Here is a 21010-nt window from a genome sequence, read left to right on the forward strand (position 1 = left end):
CTAGTTACAGCACTATTGTTTCTTTTTTTTAAATTTAATATAATTTATTTCTTTATACAGCAGGTTCTTATTAGTTATCTATTTTATACATATTAGTGTATATATGTCAATCCCAATCTCCCAATTCATCCCCCCTCCACCCCCCACTTTCCCCCCTTGGTGTCCATACGTTTGTGCTCTACATCTGCAGCACTATTGGCTTGAATAGAAAAATAATTTTCCTTACTGAAAACTCTGAAGATCTCTATGAAAAGGGGTATCAGAGAAACTATAATGCTGAACAGTCTCTACGAGCCAGGTGCTGTGGCCAAGCTTGGTAGATACTATCTCATTTACTTCTCCTAACAGCTTTCATGTACACTCTGTTATTTCACATTTTACAAATGAAACTAACGAAGCTTAGAAGGACAAATGACTTAAGGAGAAAGGAAGTTGGAACTTGAACTGAGACCATCTGTCCCTACTTCTCCATAGCGCACTCACTCTTAAAATACTTCACTTGGCTTCACATAAGAAGTAAATAGAGGGCTTCCCTGCTGTGGCGCATTAGCTGCCTGCTAAAGCAGGGGACACGGGTTCGAGCCCTGGTCTGGGAAGATCCCATGCCGCAGAGCGGCTGGGCCCGTGAGCCACAACTACTGAGCCTGCGCGTCTGGAGCCTGTGCTCCGCAACAAGAGAGGCCGCAATAGTGAGAGGCCCACGCACCATGATGAAGAGTGACCCCCGCTTGCCACAACTAGAGAAAGCCCTCGCACAGAAATGAAGACCCAACACCGCCAAAAATTAATTAATTAATTAATTAAAAAGCCAAGCGTTTAAAAGAAAAAAGAAGTAAATAGAAAGAAAATTCTCGCCTCACCCCCATTTTTAAAAGAAACTGAGGTAGGTCTGGATTTATAACCAAGTGGCTTTACTAAGAGAACCATGTGCCGCTATTACACGAACATGCACTTGATGATTGCAAACCAAAGGTCTAGCTGATAAAAGTGTATCACCCAGATGAAAGTAAATCCAGATTTTTGTGTCTCGGTAAAATTATAGGACACATACAACTCTTTTCTCCCGCACCTCACCCCTTCCTCCTGGTTTCAATCACCGTAACAGTAATATTGACATACACATTCTCATAGTTTGTTTTAGACAAGTTCAGAAATCAGCAATAAAGGATAGAAGTGTCTAGGATATGCCTCAAACCGTATAGATAAGGAATACAAGAATGTAGGATGTATTCTACAATGAAAAATGTTTTTGATAGCCTTGCTTACTTCACAAATCAAAGTGCCTTACTTCCTGGGTTCCTCTGTAATAACTGGTATGAAACTTTAGCTGGAGTTTCTATTTTAGTTAAATAGGACTATACAAACAAAAACAATTGGAGGAGTTCAAAGAAGAATAATTGCAAAAACAAAATTAAAAAAAGATGAAGAAGAAGAATTCAGTCATAAGGTAATTGTAACGCAATTTGAAATCCATATTTGCGAGGAGAACTAACCTTCACACCTTCTCTCTTTTCTCTTTCCAATGTTGACCACGCTGATTTAAGTCATGGACCTAAATGACTTAAAACCACCCTCCAAGTATTTCTCTGATCCAGACCTCACTCTCCTTTAATCAGTCCTGAGCATCAGGTACTAACTCATTTCCTGGTTCCTTACCTCTTGCCTGCCAAGTCACCCTTCCAGCTGTCTACAGAATTATTTTTACCAGATACAGAAGTGATCCTATCACTCCCCAGGCTCAAAGTCTCCAATGCTTCCTCCATTTTATAAATCCTGGCTGCCAAATGTCAACTCTGTAGGTCTCTGGCCAATCTCTCCACACTCTTCTCCCAACAGATTCTTTCTCACAACCCTCCAACACCCACACTTCCCCATCTTTATGAACTCCATTTTCTTTTTCTTCCTTTCTTTTTATTATTATTTTTTTTGAGATTTATGTTTTATTTGGCAGAAATTTTTAGGATTTCAAGCCCACGAGGTGGCCTCTCAAATAACCCTGAGAGAGTTGCTCCAAGGAGGTGAGGTGGGAAGCTAGGATATATAGGAGTTTTGCAACAAAGGGCGGGTAGAAGGAACAAAAGATTACTGTTAATTGAAGAAAACTAGAAATCTCAAGTTAAGGAATTTAGCACTTTTCTATGTATGGGATGATGCAATCATTCACTGAAATCATTCCTTTGTTAGGTACCTCAAGCTGTCTGGGGGCCAATATTCTGTAGTATTTTCACATCCTGAGTTTCCTCAGGGCTCACTGTAGGGAGTGGCTGCTGTCTGATGGCTGCTAGATGGCAGGTAGTCTTTTCCTTCCTGGGTTCACTCAGGGCTCACCAGCTCACCATCAGCAGTGGCTGGGCTGTGGCTGCAATCACTGAACTCCATTTTCAAGTGTACAAAACTCACCAGGAGAAAGGAGAGAAGGAAAGGAAGAGGTCCAACACTTACAGAGCATCTCTCGTGCGCTGGAGCCTTCATTGGCCATCAGGGTCCCATCCCAGACCATGGGCCTTGAGGCTGCCTCGTTGAAACAAGCATGGAGACTGCAGATGAGGAGCCACTCAGTCTGGTGACCACCAGATATATCGGAAGAGCTGACAAGGTAGGAAGGAGGAGCAGAGAGACTTGCAGACAGCAAGATTAGAGCTCACAGCAGGAACTGGTGAACTCAGAGCAGCATGGAACACACTGTGCTTTCCCTTCCCGGCATTCCTGACTCCTTATCACAGCCAGGAGTGAGAATCACTGTCCTCCTTCTATTTGCTCCCCCATTGCTACTTTTAAACCATCATACAAAATCTTCACTTCGTTGAGCTTTCACACATCTTCCTATTCCATGCTCTGTGCCTTTCTCCTGACTGTCACAACAAATCTCTCCTTGAGGACTCTGAGGTCCAAATCCAGCTCTCAGTCTTCTGTCTCCATGTGACTGTCACCAGCAATGACCTTAACATCCACGTTGACAATCTATCTGACCTACTCTGCTCAAATTCTCTAATCTTCATGACTCTAACAGTCTTTTGTCACTCATCAACCACCCACTCCATGGCCACCCCCAAGACTTTGTCATTGTCCAGAAGTGCTTTTGCTTCACCTCTGACATGTTTAACTCCAGTGTACCAATGTACATCGGTACCAATGTACCGATCCTTGACCTCATGGCTCTTATTATATCTTCCCGTTTCTCGGTCCTTCCCTTTCATTCCATTCTGAGGCAGGAGATAGATGGGTCCCTGGCTGAGCAGCTAGAGTTTGTCCCCTGTGGACAGATAACTCCAAGATGAAGAGGAGGAGGAGCTGAGCCCTACCCAGATAAGAGACCACACATTTCTCATTCTCGAGGTCAATGAGACCTTTCCAACTATACATGTGCAGAAAGGCTCCTTGGAAATCAAAAGGGAGTGAACCTACTCATAGGCCTCTTCACTAGAATACACCTTGGCTAAGAGATGCACATGCACACATGGGAGGACCCTGAGATAAACCAAATACAGACTCAGAACCAGGTAAAGCAAGATGATTGGCCAAAGGAAACCCGGAAGAAATGCCACACATAAGTGGTTCAAACTACCACGAGGGCGCGACTTTCTCTCTGAGCCCGCCCGTGTGTCTATCCACACGTACTATTTTTCCTCCTAATAAACACTTTACTTGTTTCACTACTTTCCGTCTTTGTGGGAATTCACTTCTGCAAAGCCCTTTGGGCCAGGTCCTTGTCATTGGCCATTGGTCTAGTGGTTAGGATTTAGCACTCTCACTGCCACAGCCGGACCTCAATCTCTGGCTGGGGACCGAAATCCTGCTTCAAGCTGCTGCAGGCCACGGCCACACAAGATGAATTTCTTTACATATTCATGGACACATGCTTTCCTATCCATCCCAGATCCCAGGGACCCTCATTTTAACCACTTGCATTTCAATCAATTCACTCCTCTTTTTAAGAAGGTGTTTATGCCTCCAACTTTATAGAGGAAAAAAACGAAGCTGTTGGACGTACACTTCCTCAGCTCTTAACCCTTACCTAAAAATCTATGTCTGCATAACCAAAAAGATTTTCTATTTCCCAGGCCAAATGGAGAAGTGTCCCTACTCTCAAACTAGGCTATTTTCTCCACTTAAGTTCTTGATCTCACCCCTTATGTCCTTGCTCCATTGGTTATTCTTTCTTTCTCCTTTTTTTCAGTCTTTCCCTTTCAACTGATTTCTTCTTCACAGACTATCAGTAAATTCAAGTGCCTCACATTTAAAATTTCCCTTCTGAAAAATAAATTAAAATCCCCTTCTGCTTCCCCTTGACTATCTCCTAATCCTCCCTCCTTTCATTCCCACGTAGCTTCCCAGAAGGAATGGTCTAGACTCTCAACTTTCATTTATGGGCATCTTATTCAAATGAGATCACGTACGATCCAGTAGGTCTAGGATGAGGACTGAGAGTTTGAACTTCTGATAAGCTCCTGGGTGAGGCCAGTACAAAGGGTCTCTAGACAATCCACCTCTTCAATTCAAATGTACTCTTCAATCCACTGTAATCTGGCTTCTGCCCCACCACTTCCACACCCTGGCATGGTCACCAATGACTTCTTATTAGTCAAATCAAATGAGTATGTGTCAAAATTTATGATCTCTTAGAGGGAAATCCGGTTTACTATTCCTTTTGTGGAACTACAACCTTGACCTCCATGATGCCACTCTATCTTGATACTTTTTCTCCTTCTCTGATCATCCATTCTTAGGCTGCACAACTGGCTCCTTTTCTGTCTTAGTCTGCTTGGGCTGCCATACACAATTCCATAGGCTGGGTGGCTTTAACAACAGAAATTTTTTTCTCACAGTTCTGGAGGCTAGAAGCGCCAGATCAAGGTCCAACAGGGTCTGTTTCTGGTCAGAGCTCTCTTCCTCACTTGCAGATAGCAGACTTCTTGCTGTGTCCTCACATGGCCTTCTCTCAGTATTTATGCGTGGAAAGATATCTCTCTCTCTCTCTCTTCCTCTTCTTATATGTCCACCAATCCCTTTGGATTAGGACCATAGCCTTATGACTTCATTAACCTTAATTATCTCCTTAAAAGCCCTATTTCCCAAACAGTCATACTGAGGGTTAGCGTTTCAACCTGTGAATTTTATTTTATGAACAATTCAGTACGTAGCATCTTCCTTTGTTCTATCTTCAAAAGTTCACATCCTGCAGCATTCTGTCCTATGCCTTCTTTCTTCATTCCTTATGACTGGAGAGTTTCATTTACACTCTTGTCTTCAGCTACTTATACATAAGTGAGAGTTCAATCTTTATCGCAAGCCTAGTTGGGTGTATCCAGACACCTTCTGGATGTTTCCACTCGAGTGACCCTCAGAAATCTCAGACTCAATATTACCTGCTCCTCCTCTTGTCTCCTCATCTTCAGAATCCATTAGTCACACCAGACGGAAGCTGGAGCATCCTCTCAGCAGGCCCGCGGCTCCTGCCCACTGCCACTTCCTCTGCACTCAAGTCATTCAAGCTCCTTTGTACCAGTCTGCTTTTAGACCTCAGGACCTTCCAGGCAGGTAAACAGAATGAGAAAGGATGTAGTCCTTACAGTCAGACTCCCTGATTTGAATTACAATTCCATCCCGCCACGCACTAATGGTGCGACCTAAGGCAATATACTCACTGTGCCTCAGCTTCCCCATCTGTAAGATGAGGGTTATTATAATAAAACTACCTACATCATTGTTATGTTGTTGTTATGAGGTGTAAATGAAATAATCCATATAAAGCTCTTAGCTGGGTACGTAATGAAAATTCTATTAATTTTCTATTAATTAGTTAATATTGTAGTCGTTTGCTCATCCTTTCCATTTTCCCTGGATTATCTTTCTCTTCCCTTGTCTCCCTATCAAATACCTGTTCATCTTTCAAATTTCAGCCCAAAGGAAATGCTCTTAAACAGATGTATGTTGATACAAGTTGCACAACTTGATAAAGTTATTTTATAAACTTTGAATTGTACACTAGAAAGGGCTAAATTATATGATTGTAAAAAAATGCATCAAATAAGTTTTACATATTTTTTTTTTCTAGAGACTCGGGATTTACAGATGAGTAAAACCAGCAAATTGATGTAACCCATTATTTATACCAAAAAAGAATATTTACACACCAGAATAAAGAAATCAGATTTATATAAGGCAACAGCATAAAAACACTGTTCTACAACTAACAACTTAAGATGATTGATCAAGATCTAAGCCCTAAACACATCCGTGAGAGTCGTGAATTTGCCCAGCGTCTCAGCTCCGCCTAGAGATGTGGCATTCTGCTCCAGACGATAGCATCACATTTTGTGTTGAATCTAAAAGACTCTTTTCTGAGACAAGGAACCCAGCAGGGGTTTTTCTCACTTGATTGGGAGGTGAGGTGTTAAAGTCAAATGCTCTTCAGTCCACCCGCCGCCCCGGGCTCCGCCATGTTGGGTCTTGTGGCCGCTGCCCCAGGCTCTGAGTCCCTTTCAGGGACTCAGCCCTTCAGCGGGCTACCCCAAGCCTAGCTCTTACTGTGAGCCACTCCAGCCGGCCAGAGACAATGCCGCTTAAATATATCCCTCTCCAAAGGCAGGCGCCGCCACTGGGCACACTGTGGCTGTCATTGGTGCAGGGGTGGACGTCCAATTTGATGAGGGACTGCCACCCATCCTAAATGCCCTGGAAGGGCAAAGGCAGGGAGACCAGTCTGGTTTGGGAGGCGGCCCAGCATTTGGGTGAGAGCACAGCGAGGACCATTGCCATGGGTGGTACAGAAGGCTTGCGTAGAGGCCAGGAAGTCCTGGATTCTGGTGCACCAATCAAAATCCCTGTTGGTCCTGAGACCTTGGGCAGAATCATGAATGTCATTGGAGACTATATCGATGAGAGAGGTCCCATCAAAACCAAACACTTTGCTGCTATTCATGCTGAGGCTCCTGGATTCGTGGAGATGAGTGCTGAGCAGCAAGTTCTGGTTCCTGGTATCAAGGTTGTGGATCTGCTGGTTTCCTAGGCCAAGGGTGGCAAAACTGGGCTCTTTGGTGGTGCGGGAGTCGGCAAGACAGTACTGATCATGGAGTTAATCGACAACGATGCCAAAGCCCACGGTGGTTACTCTGTGTGTGCTGGTGTTGGTGAGAGGACCTGTGAGGGCAATGACTTCTACCATGAAATGATTGAGTCTGGTGTGATCAACTTAACGGATGCTACCTCCAAGGTAGTGCTGGTGTACAGTCAAATGAATGAACTAACTTCCTGGTGTTCAGGCCTGGGTAGCTCTGACTGGATTAACTGTAGCTGAATACTTCAGAGACCAAGAAGAGGTCAAGATGCGTTGCTGTTGATCAATAACATCTTTCACTTCACCCAGGCTGGCTCAGAAGTGGCTGCTTTATTGGGCAGAATACCTTCTGCTGTGGGTTATCAGCCTACCCTGGCCACTGACATGGGTACCATGCAGGAAAAAATCACCACCACCAAAAAGGGACCTATCACATCTGTGCAGACTATCTACATGCCTGCTGATGACTTGACTGTCCCTGCCCCTGCCACTACCTTTGCCCATTTCGATGCTACCACTGTGCTGTCTGTCCCATGCTGTTGCTGAGCTGGGCATCTATCCAGCTGTGGATCCACTGGACTCCACCTCTCCCATCGTGGATGCCAACATTGTTGGCAATGAGCATTAGGATGTTGCCTGTGGGGTGCAAAAGATCCCACAGGAATACAGATCCCTCCAGGACATCATTGCCACCCTGGGTATGGATGAACTTTCTGAGGAAGACAAGTTAATTGTGTTCTGTGCATGGAAAATACAGTGTTCTTATCTTAGCTATTCCAGGTGGCTGTAAAATTAAGCTCAAAGATCAGCTACAACATGAATTCATTTTTTAAATTTTTCTCTAGGCCCCATGAATTAATGGTCTCTCTTTCCTCCACTATATCCAGTACCTACTTCTATCACAGTTTCTATATAATTTGTTTACATGTCTGCCTCCCGTTTTTAAATGATGATATTCTTTTTCTTTCAGGGCCTCTCACTGTTGTGGCCTCTCCCGTTGCGGAGCACAGGCTCCAGACACTCAGGCTCAGCGGCCATGGCTCACGGGCCCAGCCGCTCTGCGGCATGTGGGATCTTCCCAGACCGGGGCACGAACCCGTGTCCCTTGCAGCGGCAGGTGGATTCTCAACCACTGCGCCACCAGGGAAGCCCTAAGTGATGATATTCTTAAGAATAGAAACTATATCTTATGTCTTTGTATCTCCAGCTCCTAGCCCAGCAAAATGAATGAGTGAATGAATAGGAATGGCAAGTTCTACTTGAATAATGGTCTGTGCAAGGTTCATGCATTTCATTTGATTGGTATTAGTCTCTTTAAGAGTTCTACATCCTTCCCCACCATGCTGTTTATTTGTCAAAGAAATTGGATTATTTCTTCTGTAGAATTCCTACATTCTGAGTGTGGCTGATTATATCCTCTTAATGATGTTTGCCCTGTCCTCTTTCCCTTATATTTCCTATAAACTCATGGTTAGATCTAGATTGTATAAAAAAATATGAAGAGTCTGAGATTTCATCCTACTTGTAAGCTAACAGGTCACTCTGCTTCAGTTCCATGAGTGCTGGGAGAAGGCACAAGACTCCTGGGACAGAGACGAAGGACAGTTATTACTCACAACAATAACAGTAGCCAGATTATCAGCATTTGTGCTGGTTTCTGAGCCCCAGTTCCCACAGAGTGTCACAAGGATGGAGTTTTACAAGATCTTCGGGTGATTCTAATGTGCGACCAGATTTAAGAACCACTAAGAGGCTTGATTGGATTCAGTAAAGTCTAACTGCCCCATTATTTATTCTTATACCCCAAATGTTTAACAGTGTGCCCGGCACCCAGTCGGTTCCCAATAAATAATAATAGCTAATATTTATTGAATATATTTATATATTCTAAACATCTGATACATTTTACACTAAATCCTTTGAGTTAAGTACTAGTGTCATGGTTCTCCCTTTACATCGAAGGTGATGAGACACAAAGAGGTGAAGAAACTTGCCTAGAGTCAGCGAGATGGCAAAGCCAGAATTCAAGCTCGGGCTCCCATGTTAATGTTCTTATTCACTACACTCTAAGTCTAGGCAGGACTGTAGAATGAACAAGTGAATCAATTTCCTAGTTTCCTTGAGCAAATGATTGCTTTGTTGTATTAAATAAACTCACAAGACATACGATGCTTGTTTTTCTTCCTTGATCGTTAGATCTGGAAAGACCTTAGTCTACTCCAACCTTTTTTTAATTTTTCACAAATAAGGAAGCTAAAGTCAAAAATTACATGAAACAAAATGACATGCCCAAGTTACACAGCTGATTAGTGGCAAAGCTGGACCGCAAGTAGCAAAGTGCTACACACAGATGAGAACTTGGTAAATACTTTGATGTTGATGAAGTGTTGGAAAACAAATATAGCTTTTCTGCTTCCTTTGAAAGAAACGATTCCAATTTAACTGAAAAACACATGCTAGAGTTCAGAGAAAGGAAGATGTTTTCAGTGCAAATGACCCTGGGCTCTATGTATTTTTCCCTTTCCCCCTCAGAGGTGGTCAATATGTGAAAGAAAAGGCTTGGGCACCAGTCCTTGGAGATGGTCACACCACTGGCTTCTGTTGGTCAATCTTTTTGGTCCGAAAAGTAAAGGGAACTCAAGGGGAGCAGAATTTAATCACCACCATCCAGCCTATGAGCGCTCACAGTGGGGAGACAGACGTCTCCTGCTTCCGTGTATTCAAATATAAAACATGTGCACTTTATTTTCACAGGCAATGTTCAAGAGCGTTACAGGGCATAGGCCATTTTTGAAGACATATTTTAAAAATTAAAACCTATGTTGTCTTTGTATTTGGGCTACCTGCTATTTCTTTTTTCATTTGCCCTTCCTCCATTACTTTGAATTACCCGTTGCATATAAGGCAGATTTTATTTCCTGGAGGAATATGGCTCAAAAAGGTATTTTTTCTTTTATTCATTCAGTCACTGAACAAATATTCTCTGAGCATCTAATACATCAAGCCCAACAATGAACAAAGATCTGGTACCTATCTTCATGAGGTTAGAGTCAGAGAGAAGACATTAGTTAAATAAACATACGTCTATAATTATAAATTATATGAAGTGCTATGAAAGGGAAAAAAAGGGAAGGATGAGATAGTTTAATACAGGAAATCGAATGTAGACTGAAACCTAGGAAGAGGACCCTCTGACATTGAACCTGAGCTCAACATTGGGGATCTTAGCCAGAGCAACTATAATAGAACGAAGAGGGCAGAAATATTTGAGAGACTTCTATGCACACTGAATTAAACTAGGTTGTCAACAATGATAGGCAATTATGAAAATTAAGGATAATTGATAGCTAAATAAGAAAGTAGGGGTAAGGTGAAAATAGAGCATGAGATTTATTCATATGACATTGGATTATTTTGAGTGAAGCAGTTAGGCATTGGGTTTGCTCTGAGGAGAGCAGTCAACCCATCGTGCCAAGCCCTGTGCTTGGTATTCAAGTACAGACTCAGAGTCCTCTGCATGGCACAGTGGCTCTGGGTCACCTGTTCAAGCCTCTTGAGGGTCTTATCAGGGCAACAGCTACCCTAGGAAGACCACGTTACATGGCCAGCCCAAATTAATCCTGGGGAAACCAATGTGAATGCCAATTCTGTGCAAAATCCGGTAGGGCTCATGTAATTTCATTACATTTTTCGCCATAGGAAAACAATAACAGTTTTCTGTGAAGTGTTGATTTGCAATACTAGGAAAGCATGTAACCTGAAATATTAAAGTACAATTATTAAATAACTATGTTCATTCAGTCACAGATATATTCATTGAAGTCAATGCTCCAAAGCATACAACATGATTAAATTGGCCATGGCTGGCTAACATGGTATTTTCAAATGTCTTCGCAAGGGATTCTGTAAAGACAGACCAGCCAGTTATTATGGTGGACGTTTAATGATTAGTCTGTCTAGGACTCCTTCTCTTTTCTGAAAACAGAACTTGCCATCTTTTGGAGGGGAACTGTTTCTCCCCGGTCTTTTATGCCCCAGTTCCAATAATTAGCTTCAAAAGATTGCTGCCCTCTTCTTGCATGAACCCCCTCCTTGGACACAGTAGTTGTCCTTAAGATTGGCCTGTGACCCAATCTGAGCCAAGTCTAGTTTTTCACCCTCCTGGTCATAATAATTTGTCCAGGAATTGGACAGGTAATCCAAAACAAGGCCATCTAATGATTCTGAGGTTTTTCAGTTGTTTCTGGGAGAAAAGTGCCTTCCTGTAGATGACAGTGCTGCTAAGATATGCTGCCAGGAGCTATTGGTAGCAGCCATGGTTCTAGCTTCATAGAGAAAGCTGGTCTATAGAAAAAAAAAATAAAGATGAGTCATGAAGTCCTGAAAGCATGCTGGTCCCAGTTCCAACTTCTGAATTCCCTGGAGCAGGCCTGGTTCCTGTATGCTTGAGGCTTGTGGTACAGCTGCTTTTCAATTCTGTGAACCTTCCAATCAACCAATATACGTTCACAAATAAATGCTTATTTGACTTGAGTTAGAGTTGAAGTTCTGCCTCTGGAAACCAACGGGGGTCTGACTGAAACATGATCTATCATTTGTTAAGTCGGCTGGGAATACCCCACCCAAGGTACTATACTCTTTTCTACTCGTGCAGATATGAGTGACCTAACACAACACTCCTGCCCTTACCAAGTACACAACGGAAGTGAGAAATAGCTCTCTTTCTCTGGCCCATTTGAGCATCTTTGAAAGATTCTTTTAAGAGAAAAGTGCAAAAAGGACTTTAGCACAATACAGCATGACTGCAATTACTTTAGGAGATGAACAGTGTGTCTCATGGAGTTGGGGGAGGTAACTTTTGATTTGCATCAAGAAGGATGAGTAGAAGTTTGCTAGGTAGACAGCAATCTAGAGAGAGGAAAAGACATATGTAAAAGCTTAAGGGTACATCATTTGTGCAATTTCAAGAAAATGAATGTAAACAACATTTTTACAAACTATTTTCCATCTCAGGGTAGGAAAGTCAAAAAATGTTTAATTGATGAGAAAGTCTGCTTTACAATAAACAATGGAAATAGCAACAGTTAAAGCTGGATCCCTTGATTATTAAAAACTATTCTGCATAAAAACAACATAATGAATTTGATCTAGTTCAAACCAGAAAGAATCTTTCTTAAGGCATTGTGTTCTTTCCCTACAGTAATAAAAATGTACATTAAGATTCAGTCCCTGGAGCTCACATGGAGACCATATAATGAGTACACAAATAGAGCCATACAAAGAAGAGGTAATCCCATCTATGTGGGGAGGCCAGTTAGGATACTAGGGAGAAGAGAATTTAAGGTGGTACTTGAAATGTTGGGAGAATTTCCTCAAGTAAGAATGAATTAGAACAGAAGTTCTCAAAGTGTGGCCTGGGGGCCTATGGTGGTCCCTGGGACCCTTTCAGATGAGCCATGAGGTAAAAAATTATTTTTCTAACAATCCTAAGACTTTATATGCCTTTTTTCTCATTCTCTCATACGGATACAGTGGAGTTTTCCACTGTAAATTTGGAAAATCTACATAATTCAGGAAACCAAGATTATTTATTTATTTTTGCCGTGTTGGGTCTTCGTTTCTGTGCGAGGGCTCTCTCCAGCTGTGGCAAGCGGGGGCCACTCTTCATCGCGGTGCGCGGGCCTCTCACTATCGCGGCCTCTCTTGCTGCAGAGCACAAGCTCCAGACGCACAGGCTCAGCAGTTGTGGCTCACGGGCCCAGTTGCTCCGCGGCATGTGGGATCCTCCCAGACCAGGGCTCGAACCTGTGTCCCCTGCATTAGCAGGCAGATTCTCAACCGCTGCGCCACCAGGGAAGCCCACCAATATTTTTTAAGTGATCATTGCGTGATGTTACCAAATCACGCATGGGTAAAAGAACCCTTCAAATGGCAAGAGATGCCAATGAATTTTGATGTAACAAGGTTTGAAAACTTTATTGCTCTGGTTTCAAATTCCACATAACAATAAACTTTATGAAACTATGATTTGTCAAGTTTCGGTACAATATCATAGAAAATTATGCACAGTTACCTTTAAAGGCTTTTAAAATAACTCTCTTTTTTCCAACTGTATTTTTGTGTGAGATCAGATTTTCTGCACATATTTCAACTAAAACAATAAACCCCAGCAAGTTGGGAAGATGAATTTAGTTATCTTCTATTAAAGGAGCTATCAAAGAGATTTATAAAAATGCAAAACAGGGGCTTCCCTGGTGGCGCAGTGGTTGAGAATCCGCCTGCCGATGCAGGAGACACGGGTTCGTGCCCTGGTCCGGGAGGATCCCACATGCCGCGGAGCGACTAAGCCCGTGAGCCGTGGCCGCTGAGCCTGCGCGTCCGGAGCCTGCGCTCCGCAACGGGAGAGGCCACAACAGTGAGAGGCCCGCGTACTGCAAAAAAAAAAAAAAAAAAAAAATGCAAAACAATGTCTATTTTCTCAATATTTATATTGGAAAATATCCTTATTTTCACAAAAAAATGGGTTTTTTTGGTTGTTGTTAACTTGTGTTATGGGTTGAAATGGGTCTCCCAAAAAATCCTAACACCCAATACCTGTGATGGTGACCTTACTTGAAAACAGAGTCTTTGTAGATGATCAAGTTAAAATGAAGTCATTAGGGTGAAACCAAATCCAGTGTGACTGGTGTCCTTCTAAAAAGGAGAAATTTGGACACAGAGACAGACAGACATTTGCGTTTCTTACATTTCCTACAGAGGTAGGAAGATGATGTGAAGATACAGGGAGAATATCATCTGCAAGCCAAGGAACAACTGAGGCTCCCAGAAGTTAGAGAGAGACACAGAACAGAACTTCCTCACAGCCCTCGGAAGAAACCAACCTAACCTACACCTGGATTTCAGACTTCCATTCTCCATTGTCTCTGCGAGACAACAGATTTCTGTTGTTAAGCCATTCCTTTACACCAGCACCAGGAAACTGACAGCCGCAATGGTTTATTATTTTTAATGAATTTATAAAAACATTTATAATTTCCCAATTTTAACTTCTAATATCATAAATACTGATACACATAAAGCACACAAACAAAAGCTCTCTGTGTCCTCGCTAATTTTCAAGAGTGAAAAAAAGGTCCTGAGACCAAAAATTTGAGGGCCACGAGATTAGAGGATTCCCAGTAAAGGGGCAACATAAGCCAATGCAGTGCTTCCCAAATACCAGTCTCCTGGCAGCTACATCAGAAAAAAAACAACAGACTCCAGGGCGTTATCCGTATCATTGAATCAGAATCTCCAAAGTTCTGTTCCAGGAAACCATATTTCTAATGAACTCCCCAGCTAATTCTTATATGGAATCGAAGGCTTAGAGGCAGAAATGCTCAAAATGAGTTGAGAAGTATTTCATCCAACTCCTCTGGTTTGCAGGGAAAGAGACACACTCAAGTTAGCTCAAGTAATAGGGGAGTTTATTGCAGAAATACCCTTGGCACCACCAGGGAATTAGATCTTTCACAAAACAGGTGCTGTAATAGGTCCCCAGCTCAGAAAGAACTGGGAGATCACAATATCTCCAGGGATGCCAGCAGGCAGAAGTTCCCGGCTCTTTATGTTCTGCTAACAGTATGACGATGCTTTATGACTATAGGACTCTATACCCTCCACAGTCGGCTTCCTGCTGCCCTTCCTTCAAATATCTGCTTCTTCATACTTCTGGCTGCCCGTGACTTTCGCTTATGATGCCTAAGCTCACTTCAAAGCAACTTTTCAGCTTCTGCTTTATTGTCAACTGACAGATTTCTTTGTCTTTCTTCAGTTCAGTCCCTGAGATGGAAAAATCTAATTGGTCCAGTTTGTCTCCTAGCACCAGAACATGCTCAGATTTGCTGGAGAGCTTATGGTGTTGCTACCCTGGAATCAGATGCCCACATCTAGTTTCATACTCTGGAGCACAGGGCCCAGATAAAGTATAAAACATGATCATCAATCTAACAGGCACTGTAGGCAGGGCATTTTCCCCTTAGATGGGGCTGTGAGCAACACAGTTATGCAATTATCATCTTCAGAACAATTTTTGGTTTTGCTTTTACAATTTCAAAAACTTTGATTTAAATCTTTATCAAGATAACCAATTATTAATATAACTGATTTGACCAACTCAAATGACTTTTTAAAATTATTATTTATTTATATTATTTATTTATTTTTGGCTGTGTTAGGTCTTCGTTGCCATGTGTGGGCTTTCTCTAGTTGCGGCAAGCAGAGGCCACTCTTCATTGCAGTGCGTGGGCTTCTCATTGCCGTGGCTTCTCTTGTTGTGGAACGTGGGCTCTAGGCGCACGGGCTTCAGTAGTTGTGGCATGTGGGCTCTAGAGTGCAGGCTCAGTAGCTGTGGTGCACGGGCTTAGTTGCTCTACAGCATGTGTGATCTTCCTAGACCAGGGCTCGAAACTGTGTCCTCTGAATTGGCAGGCGGATTCTTAACCACTGCGCCACCAGGGAAGTCCCAACTCAAATGATTTTTTGACATAAGCATGACCGAAGCTAAACTGATGGATTGCTTGATGATAATAATGATGTTATGATGAGACTTAAAGATCCTGAAACTACTATCTATGCATTTTCCTCTGACCCTCTAATTTATTCATTATTCATTTGCTAAGTAACAATTCTAGTTCTCATTCTCTTCTTCCTGTGTCTTCATTCTTTCTTACCCTATGAAGCCCTCTGTCTTCTTCCTCCTTTATTCTACCTGCCTTGTGGTCTTAGATTAAAAACAAACAAACAAAATGAAGTTCAAGGCACTTTATAATTCCATTAGTTTTACATTAGAGTTTGATTTGGTTCTTGAAAAATGTTATGAAATGGCTTTGACCTTTGCTTTTTTAAAGAAGGAAAAGACATAAAAATATTAAAGTATCATAAATTTAATAACCACTGGGTATTTCACTGGGTATTATTTGGGTTGTCACCTTAGAGCAAACGGTAATTGTTGAGATAAGGCAGATACCCTTTCTTTGTACACTGGTATCCATGGACTTCAGCATGTGAGATAGTTTAGTTTTGTGTTTAGGTAAATTATTTGTGTGTGTGTCATTGCATAATTTTTTCTGTGTGCTTGTGTATATGTTTGCAGTTTTCTTGGTATGTGTGTGTGTGTCTCTCAATTGAACAAAATTGCATTGTTTTCTTATGTTGTACTGTATACTTTTCATTTGTTGCTCTGAACTGAAAGAAGATCGTTTCTATTTTGATTAAATTGTTGGATTGCTCAAAAAAACAAGCAGAAACATCTCCAAGATTTTGTTGAATCCAATTAGTTATATGCAACTTGTAGTACATCTGATTCTTATTATATGCTTTTGTGTTTTCTCCAGTAAATCAGTTGAAACTAAGTGACTGTGGCATTTGACCTACATAGTGAAGGTGTAGATTTAATTGTGCATGTTTTACTGTTCTTTGTCCTTTGCATGTTAATATTCTTCTTAGGACACCTAAAAAAGTAATGTGCATTTTTGTATGTATGATAGCATATAACAGGATAGTGTGTTAACTTCTCTTTAGGGAGTAACATTGATTCAAGTTCATTTAAATCAACTAATGCTTCCAACTCAAACAATTCATCTATTTGTAACAGAAATTACTGGCTCACAAAACTCAAAGTGGAGAAAAGCAAAAAACTTCAGGCTGTTACATCAAATTAAAAAGCTTCTGCACATCAAAGGAAACCATCAACAAAATGAAAAGGCAATCTACTGAACAGGAGATGATATTTGCAAATCATGTATCTGATAAAGGGTTAATATCCAAAATGTTTAAAGAACTCATACAACTCAATAACAACAAAAAAAAATCTAATTAAAAAATGGCAGAGGATCTGAATAGATATTTTTCCAAAGAAGACATACAGAGGGCCAACAGGCACATGAAAAGATGCTCAACATCACTAATCATCAGGGAAAAGCAAATAAAAACCACAATGAAATATCACCTCACACTTGTCAGAATGGCTATTATCAAAAAGACAAGCAATGGGCTTCCCTGGTGGCGCAGTGGTTGAGAATCTGCCTGCTAATGCAGGGGACACGGGTTCGAGCCCTGGTCTGGGAGCATCCCATATGCCGCGAAGCAACTGGGCCCGTGAGCCACAACTACTGAGCCTGCGCATCTGGAGCCTGTGCTCTGCAACAAGAGAGGCCGCGACGGAGAGAGGCCTGCGCACCGCGATGAAGAGTGGCCCCCGCTTGCCACAATTAGAGAAAGCCCTCGCACAGAAACGAAGACCCAACACAGCAAAAATAAATTAATTAATTAATAAACTCCTACCCCCAACATCTTCTTAAAAAAATAAAAATAAATAAAGCCCCCATCTAGCTAAAAAAAAAAAAAAAAGACAAGCAATGACAAGTGTCGCAAGATGTGGAGAAAAGGGAACCCTCACACACTGTCAGTGGGGATGTAAATTGGTGCAGCCACTATGGAAAGAGTATGGGGGTTCCTCAAAAAATTAACAATAGAACCACCATATGATCTAGCAATTCTATTTCTATTGGTATCAATTACAAGAAAACGAAAGATTAATTCAAAAAGATATATGCACCCCATGTTCACTGCAGTGTATTTTCAATAGCCAAGAGATGGAAACAGCCTAAGTGTCCATCAAGGTATGAATGAATAAAGATGTGGCATATATATACAATGAAGTACTACTCAGCCATAAAAGAAGAAAGAAACCTTATGATTTGCAACAAAATGGATGGAATTTGAGGATATTGAGTGAAATAAGGCAGACAGAGAAAAACAAATACTGCATGATTTCACTTATATGTGGAATCTAAGAAATGAAACCAAAAAAATAAAACCCAGACTCACAGATATAGAGAACAAACTGGTTGGTGTTTGTTTCCTCCCTAAAAGAAGGAAAGTTGGGGGAGTACAAAAATGGGTGAAGGGGGTCAAGAAGTACAAACTTCCAGTTGTAAAATAAATAAGTTATGTGGCTATACTGTACAGTATGGGAAATTAAGTCACAAACTTTGTTTTAACTTTGTATGATAACAGATGGTGACTATACTTACTGTGGTGACCATCTCACAATGTATACAAATGTGGAATCACTATACTGTACACATGAAATTAATATAATATTGTATGTCAAATATATTTCAATTAAAAAACCTTCAGGAGAGGTTTGATCAAGGTGTCAGCCCAATTTCTCTACAGTTGTTCAGACTCTGCCTCCTCCGTGTGCTGAATCTGGCTTCAGGTCACCTTCCTCCACCTTCCCGAGGCAAAATGGCCTTAGATTCTCAAACCACCTCACACACAAGAAGTGAGAATTATGTCCTCCCAATCATTGAACCAAAGTCATCATATTCTCTCTTAAGGACCAATTCTAATCCTGTGTCCACCTCTGAACTAATCTCAGTGACCAAGAAAATAATATGCATTGGTTGGCTTAGTCTTAGTTGGGTTGTATTCAAGCTGGCTTCCTCTCTCTTGGTAGCCGAATGGCTATAACAATTCCAGGCCGCACATCTATAGACCACCCATTTAGAAGATGCTTCTAATTCTACAACTGACCTAAGCTTCACTCTATTTATCATATGCTCACCTGTGAACCATTCACTATAGCAGCCAGTGGTGCAGAATTACTCTAGGGTCAGGCCCTTCAATGTCCACCCAATAAACTAGAGCTGAAGATCAATCCTACATAAACCAAATGCAGCTCTACAGTGGGGCAGAGGTGAAGTGGATGTTAGGGAGCCAATCAGCCACGCCCTCCACACCAGTGGCCATCTCTCTGCAAGTGGATACTGCCTTCTCCCTCCTCTATCCCACGTGCACCTCTCCCAAAGATACATGCTCCCTTGAAGAACACATCCTTGCCAGATATACAGAACTCGTTTTCAGTCAAACCTACATGACTTTAAGTTGAGTTGACTGTAAAGAAATCTGCTGGATATGCCAATCCCAATCTCTCAATTTACCCCTCCCCATCCCTTCCCCCCGGGTAACCATAAGTTTGTTTTCTACATCTATGACTCTGTTTTGTAAAGAAGTTCATTTGCACCCTTCTTTTTTAGATTCCGCATATAAGCGATATCATATTTGTCTTTCTCTGTCTGACTTACTTAACTCAGTATGACAATCTCTAGGTCCATCCATGCTGCTACAAATTACACACCACTATATATAAAATAGATAACTAATAAGGACCTACCGTATAGCACAGGGAACTCTTCTCAATACTCTGTAATGACCTATATGGAAAAAGAATCTTTAAAAAGAGTGGATATACGTATATGTATAACTGATTCACTTTGCTGTACACCTGAAACTAGCACAACATTTTAAATAAACTCTACTCCAATAAAATTTTTTAAAAAAAGAATCTGCTGGAGAAAAGTCAGTATAAATGCATTTACTCTACTTTTCTCTTAAGCCCGGTAATTTTTTTTTCCGAATCATAAAAGAAGACAGTCCAAGACACAATTCTCCACACATCCAATTACTTTCAACATTTTATTACTGCTTTTCAAATATTTTCTTTCTACCTATGCATGGCTCCATTTCAAACTTTTTATTTCTGTGTCTAAAATGCAGGCCTTGCAAAACAAAATAACACCTCAAAAACATTTCACAATCAGGCAGTGCTCCAGCACCCATGTTTTTAAAATCAGGCTGTTGTGAATTCTCCAAGAAGTCCAAGAACAACTATGAATTGCTTCCTTGAGTACTCTCACAGGTGCACAGGAAAGAGTCCCCGCCAGCAGAACGGGAGGCGCCAAATTGAGGACAAAAATTCCATCTCCAAGCAAAAAGACATTCATGGGGGTGGAAGGGGCTGCTATCAGAATTGGCCTGGATTGGGACTTCCCTGTTGGTCCAGTGGTTAAGAATCTGTGCTCCCAATGCAGGGGGACGGGGTTCGATCCCTGGTCAGGGAACTAGATCCCACATGCCACAACTAAAAGTTCTCTCATGCCGCAACGAAGATCCCGCGTGCCGCAACTAAGGCCTGGCACAGCCAAATAAATAAAGAATTGGCCTGGATAAAGCCTTCTTGACCTATACAACCAGAGAAGGCATTACCCCAATGTTTTCAGTCTCTGCTTTATTTTCCAGGGACTGAAAAGTTTGCCAGGAGCACCAGAGAAAGAAAAATATTCTATCAGTTGCCATGTAAAATATTTATGAGAAAAGTCGAAGCTTTTGGAAACTCTTTCCATTCATACATTTCTTCATAATTGTAAGAAATGTTGAAACGTTTGAAAAACAAGTGAAATTTCTGAAAATACACCTCTATTTCCAAAATGATTCCACCTTAATAAAGGTTAGACTTTTTAGGTCAACTTAAAACTTCATGGAAAAAAATTTCTTCTAGGAGACCTTTATTAGCTGCCATTTTTCCTTAGGGTCAAACAATCTCAGTATCATTAAAGTATAATACTGTATGGAAATTGTTTCGCCTCTGAAAGCTAAAATTCAAAAGCAAAATCCAGACATAGTATGAATGCTCCTGGAAGAATATTACAGAATGCCCTACACAATCAGCTGGGCATGCAAGGATCTCCTCTGAAACCCTGTCTCTCACTTGTCCTGAGCCAGTTTTCTATCTATGCAATTCAATACCCACAATTCTGCACACATCCTTAACTATTATATGCGCTCCTTCATTTTCCAGAGCCACGCTGTGTAATATCCCTTTTCATGTTTGTTTTGAAAGCTAGAAATTGTGTTCTTTACATGCTGCATTTCCCATATGGCATGTGTGGGGTAGGATGTGTATTGAAAGTTTTCAACTAATCCCTACTGTGGTACAGGTGGGTAAGAAACAGAAAATGATTCCTGGAAAACTGCAGCCCCAAAGGACATATGTTTACTCACTTAAACATTTCTGAAAATTGAGGCTGGGTCATTATTCCTGTTTCCGTTTTAGGTGGAGATGATTAA

General features: G+C 41.4%; 1 pseudogene; it reads left to right on the plus strand.

The window, feature by feature from the left end:
- Positions 1-2530: 2530 nt before the first annotated feature.
- LOC131750446 (ATP synthase subunit beta, mitochondrial pseudogene) lies at positions 2531-7847 on the plus strand (annotated as a pseudogene).
- The last annotated feature ends 13163 nt before the right edge of the window (positions 7848-21010 follow it).

Source organism: Kogia breviceps, chromosome 2, assembly GCF_026419965.1.
Source record: "Kogia breviceps isolate mKogBre1 chromosome 2, mKogBre1 haplotype 1, whole genome shotgun sequence".
In the NCBI taxonomy this organism is placed as follows: Eukaryota; Metazoa; Chordata; class Mammalia; order Artiodactyla; family Physeteridae; genus Kogia; species Kogia breviceps.